Raw genomic sequence first — 6000 nt, 5'->3', positions numbered from 1 at the left:
ATTTCCTCACATTTGTAATATGTTTATACATTTTTGTTAGGAATATAGCAGAAATAACTTACAATATTCAATATTCTATCAAGGACTTGATAGTATTGATATGTCTCATTACTGGTAATGTCAACTTTAAGTAATTCTCTCAGTGATATTTTCAGTTTTCCTTACTTGCAAAGTTAATTCTTTCTTTATAAAATTATGCCCACTAATTTGAGTATCCAATTCATCTTATAATCAATAGTGATATCATATTTATCATCTACATTCATTAACTAGAACACTGCTGTGAGGACAGTATTTTCCTTTCTTCTCTGTAATTATTGGTTCGATTGTTTGTAGACCTGTAAAAATTGTTTTATTTTATTAGTTAAAACGCTAATGTTGTCACTATTTTTTATTCAAATTATTCACTTTTGGCTATTAAAAGTCTTTTTATATTGGCAGCTTTATTTTTCCACCACCCCTATATTTTTGACATTTTTAAAATTTATAGTACCATACTATTTTTCAGTCCTTTGTATATTTTCTTTGCTCAACCTGGAGTAAACCACTTATCCAGTGATTCCCCACTCCTTTAGTTGGGAAATGTCATTCAAAAACCATGCTAAAAGTATACTGTGATCAGGGCTTAGAAAAATTTTCAGTTTTAAATTTATAAATTACACTTTCCATCTCCCTGTTTGTTTTAGGTCTGTTTAAGCATTTGAGCTCTTTTTGGTATATGTTTGGATCGCTTGGATGGATCATCTACCTGCCTCTCAATCAGTTTTATTTATCACCCCTCATCTATTTATCTATCTTCTATCTGTCAACTATCATTTATTTATTATGGTGCTGCTTAGTCTTTGTCAACTTGACAGTGACGTAGGAAAAGAGAACTTCAGTTGAAAAGTTGCTCCCATCAAATTGCCCTTTTAATTTTAATTTCCCAATTTAAAAGCTGTGGGGCTTTTAAAAATTATTATTGATTAACGTGGGAGGATTTTTCCCATTGTAAATAGTGCCACGCCTAGGCTAGGCATATGCTTTGAATAAGGAAACAAATAGAACAAGCTATAAAGAAGAAAACCAGTAGCAGTATTTCTCTATGGTCTCTGTTTCAGTTTAGTATGTGGTACATTTGGAATCTACTCTGTTTTTTTTTTTCTTTTTACTCTCTAATGACTATTGCTATATATTTCTCTTTTCACATCAACATTATTTCAATTTATCAAACTGTCTAAAATACCTTATAGATACTTTTCTTTAGCTTAGATTATATTAAATTATAAACTAACAGATGATTGTTTATGACATTGAATTGTCATATCTAAGAACACGGGTATCTTTCCATTTGGTCAAGCCTAACTTGGTAGACGAAGATTTAGTGGAGCAAGTTCAGGAAGTTCTTAAACATTTTTGGGTGAGTTTCACATATGCCTTATAATTTTTTATTTCTTTTGTGTGAGTACTTGTGCGTTATGTATGTATGTAAGTAGTCTGAATATGTATGTGTGCATGTTTTCATGTGTGGGGACATGTATATGGGGGTAAGGTGATTTTTAATATGTGTACACATGTATGTGGAGGTCTGAAGTCAACGAAAAGGATTCTTCCACCTTAGTTGCTGAGGCAAGATCTCTCAGTTCAATAGATAACTTATTGATGCTGCTTGTGCTGGATATGCAGGTTGCTCCTGGGATCCTTACACTGTGTCACATCCTCCTAAGCATTCAAGTGAGTTCTGGAAATCAACCTCCTATTTGCTCTCATTCCTGGAAAGTGATTTAACTGTGGGTCCATGTCCCAATCCCCTATATTTAATGCTAAATACTATCTTTATGTTGCTAGTATAAGTGAGATTGCTCTTGCCACTCTGTTCTCTTGCTGTTTATTTTTGTGTATATCAAAGCTACTGATTTTGTCTGTTAACTCCTTACCCTGCTGCTTATTGAAGGCTTTCATTGTCTGACTTGGGATGATCACTGATTCTGCAGAAGCTTCTCAGTATGCTATCATGTCAGCTGAGGACACAGGTAGCTTTGCTCCTTTCCATTCTTAAGCTTCTAATTGAGTTCTCGTGTTAAATATCTTTAGTAAATAACTGCTATTACATTTTGAATAGAGAATAGAAATAGTTCTGTGCTGTTTCTGATTTTAAAATGTCCTTGTATTCTTTCTCCACTAAGATACTGAATTTTGAATTTTGGATAAAGAATCTCTCTCTCTCTCTCTCTCTCTCTCTCTCTCTCTGTGTGTGTGTGTGTGTGTGTGTATGTATGTATGTATGTGTGTTTGAAAATAGTGTTCTATCAGTTTTATGCTGAGGTTTTATCCTGTGTTTTATTGATTCCTTGGGCATTTTTCTCAAAATAAACCTTGCATCTAAAAATCAGCACAATTGAGTTAATGGTTTTCTGCATATAGGTGCCTAATTGCAATAATGATTCCAGATGAATTATAGTGAGAGTGAAAACAGAAAAGACATTAAGTAGCACAGGTGTGTAGTTTGCTTAAGGGTGGAGTCCTGTAGGTCTGAGCTTTTGTGCTATGTGACATCTTTCTATCAGTTTCAGTCAATTGAACCATTTAGTAGGCACCGCTAGAAGGAAACTTACAACATCTAATCCAATCTCTTATTTCAAAGTTGACAAACCCGACTGACACCCAGAAGGGTTCTTATTTGCTTAAGGTAACTAAGCTAATTAAGAGCTCGCTGAGAAATAGTCATCTTCTACAGTTTTCTGCTCCCCAGCAAGCATTTCCAATTCAATAAAGCTTTGAGTAATTTGAATAAAAGGCCTTGAGACAGACAAACTCATAAAAATTTCCAAACTTGTTACTCATATATCTGAGATAAATCGGAAAGATTATTTTTCTTCTTAAAATATATATTGATAATCAGTTTTAACAACAATTGAACAACTACATGCAAATCTTTTGTGTAGGGGTAGTAGATAAATTTTAGGCTATGACAAAAGAGAAGTAATAAAACTCATAAAAAGATAGAAGAAACAAGACAACATGAAAAGGTCGTGGTGACACAATAGGTAAATATGCAAAACAGTAAACATGCAGATTCAATAGTAGAATGTAAAATAATAGTACCGAGGATAAAGAATCATCAAGAATGTGTGATTGTGGAAATAATATGAACAAATTATAAGAACAAGTGGTATTTCTAAACACCCATTAAAAAAAAGAATACAGACATTTGCCATTGAAACAGAAAAATAAATATCTATCTATCTCTGTCTCTATTAACACACACATACTTTTATTTATAAAAATGAGTATTTTGTTCATTATCTTAAACCTTTCTATTTCAGAGCCATTCTCAGGGGTAAAATAACTAAAAAATTTGTTAAGCTATATCTTTCTCAAATATTAACTTATTTGCATTTTAAACTTAAATGTGATCATATTCACACAACACAAGGTCCCAGGATGCACTGCACAGGTCTATTAGATGCTCAAATATATCTAGCAACCATGTAACAAATATGGTTTAATCAGAACCTTATTCTCTTACCCAATATTCTGGGTGAAATAGAGAAGCAATTATGGGTATGTTGAACAGTGCTTCAATTTCTAGTTGGTCCTTTACGGCAGATTTTTTTCCAAGACCAAACAATAGTGATGTAAAGCAATAAGCTTTATGCTCTTATGGCATCTATTAAAGTGGACCTTCCACGACACTTCTTGGGTCTAGGGGAGCTGTGCCTGAGATGGGCTCTCTGAGACAACTCACAAGAGATTAGAATGGACTGCCAGCTTTACGGATGCTTCGTTCACCTAGGAAGTCAACCACACATCTACTCTGCCCTATCACCAAAATTCTATATTTTATCGTTAACCCAGACTTCTAACAAATTCTCAGGAAACCCTAGGTTTTTCCTATAGAGATTTGGAGTAGCTCCTGAGTGTCTGAATTCTGTCAGGAAACCAAACAGATTTCTCTAGTTCTGGGCAAATTCAGTTACATAAAAATGTGTTTTGGCTGATATTTATTAAGTAGATGTATGTGCCAAGTGTAGAGCTAAGTGTTTCTGTGTGTATTTTTAAGTGTAATTCTTGTACAACTTCCTTGAAGGAAGTGAATTTTTAGTATCTGTGCTTTGCAGTCTGAGTTTTAGCTGAGCTAAGTCACATGTCCAAGCTAGCAAGTAACAGAGACAAGAAACTAAGGCAGAACTGCCTGACTTAGCAGCTCCCATGTAATTGCAGAGTTATAATGCTCATTTGGAAGGTAAGTTTCTTCCTACCTTTTCTCTCAACCTCAATGATATAACCTAGGGCAACCTGATGGTCAGATAGGGGTTGCATCTTTTGGCTAAACATTTGGATTTTACAAAACTAAACAAAATATAGACTGTCAATTACTAGACATACCAATATCAAATACCTCGGACTCATTTTCCATAAATGGGGATTATTAATATTAATATTTTATCATTATTACCAAGATTATATTAATTACACATAAAGCTCATGAAAAAAATTTGTATTTGGGCAACAATCCTGGTTAAAAAGTATTGAATTCTTGATTCCCTTGCCCAGTTGGTTCAGTTATTTGGACAATTTTTGAGGGTATCCTGGAGTTCTATGAGTTTAGGATTCCCTAGAAAGAGGGTGCGATTTTGGTACTGATTGGTTCTTCAGTATTAGACATCTAATATTGCATTGTTGTGATATTTTTCTCCAAAGAAAGTGACTCTTGTTTGTGTGCTTGCAAGTGTGTTTGTGCACATATACATATATTCCAGAAATGACTCTGCATGCCAGTCTTACTCACTAGACTTCATTTCCAGAGGGCAGAAAACAATCACATGCATTGCTCTTACCACATAGCACATATGATGTGTGTATAGTGTATATATTAGCTGATAAATAAAACACCAGGGAAACAGTGTTTGCTGTAAGGTTCCTTTCAGGAGTTTATATAACCTCCCGCAGAACTGAAAATGGTTTCCATTCTGTGCAGTTTTAAAATAAATAATAGAGACCTTAAGTCTCCAACAAGAGATCCATATAATTTTAGCTGAAAGTGATTTATAAAAAGTGTTAGCCATTGATTCTACTTGCTATGATGGATTGTAAGAAAGCCCTCTACCACTTACTGAAGCTGGGTGGGGTACCATTTGATATAAGGTATGTTTACTTCACTAGTAGTGGCATATTTGGTGCAGCAAGATGATGTGACAGACAGGATAGAAATTCTCTTTGCAACAGGATGTCAGAGACATTAGAGCGGAGTGAATACCAAATGCTGGCTTTGGTGGGATATCACTTTAGGCACTGTATGTATCTCTAACCATGTCCATTCTTCGTGTTGTGTTTAACATTCACAACAGGCATAAAACTAAGCCATTCACTGAGGAGACAAAGATGCTGTGACTCCATTCTTGTCTTATGGACCTCACATATATGGGCACCACACAAATACTTTGAACGATTGAATAATCTCTCTTAAACTTAGGTGAGATAAATTAACTTGGTGGAATTGATGCTACTGGTATTATTAGAAAATACACCTTCCTAGCAGGCATCACATAACTGATGCCTTGTATCAAGTAAAAATGAACTGTAGGGTGATGCTGAGCTTGTATTCCCAATGTAGTACACATAACAGGAATTCAGTTATTGATTCAGTACTTAACTCTGTGACATCTGCCTTTGCTCTACTCGTTGAATGTTCATATATTGTGTATGGCTAAGCCTTGAAGTAATGCTGAAAAAATAACCTTTTTGTTGCCTTTCTGGAGAACCTTACCAGTTATTAAAATGAGTATAATATGACTATTTCTACAAAAATAAAATGTTAATACATTTTTGTACAGTTATTGAAAACAACTGAGCTAAGTCTAAAAAAATGGAGAAAGCCAGATTCGTTCATTACAGTGTTCAATAAAGGTAAGACACTTACAATATATTCTAAATAGCAAAGTCTTTTATCTAGGAAGCAAGATCATGTCAATTACCAAACTGCAGTAGTGTGGCAGTGCTGGAAGATGCTCTGGTGGT

General features: G+C 34.4%; 1 long non-coding RNA gene across 5 annotated transcripts in view; it reads left to right on the top strand.

Annotated features, from left to right (window-relative positions):
- Positions 1 to 4120: 4120 nt before the first annotated feature.
- Positions 4121 to 6000, top strand: part of Gm30620 — a 71807-nt gene continuing 69927 nt past the window's right edge. For 4 of the 5 annotated variants that reach the window (XR_386087.2, XR_386086.2, XR_001782523.1 and 1 more), the window contains exon 1: positions 4121 to 4225. This is a non-coding gene — a long non-coding RNA (predicted gene, 30620). Of the gene's footprint in view, positions 4226 to 5814; positions 5890 to 6000 lie in introns of those variants that run through there. The other variant, XR_386085.3, reaches the window with a different exon arrangement.

This window comes from Mus musculus, chromosome 18 (genome assembly GCF_000001635.26).
Source record: "Mus musculus strain C57BL/6J chromosome 18, GRCm38.p6 C57BL/6J".
Taxonomy (NCBI): domain Eukaryota; kingdom Metazoa; phylum Chordata; class Mammalia; order Rodentia; family Muridae; genus Mus; species Mus musculus.
Note: the sequence above shows the minus strand (reverse complement) of the source record. Positions and strands in the feature narration are given on the sequence as shown.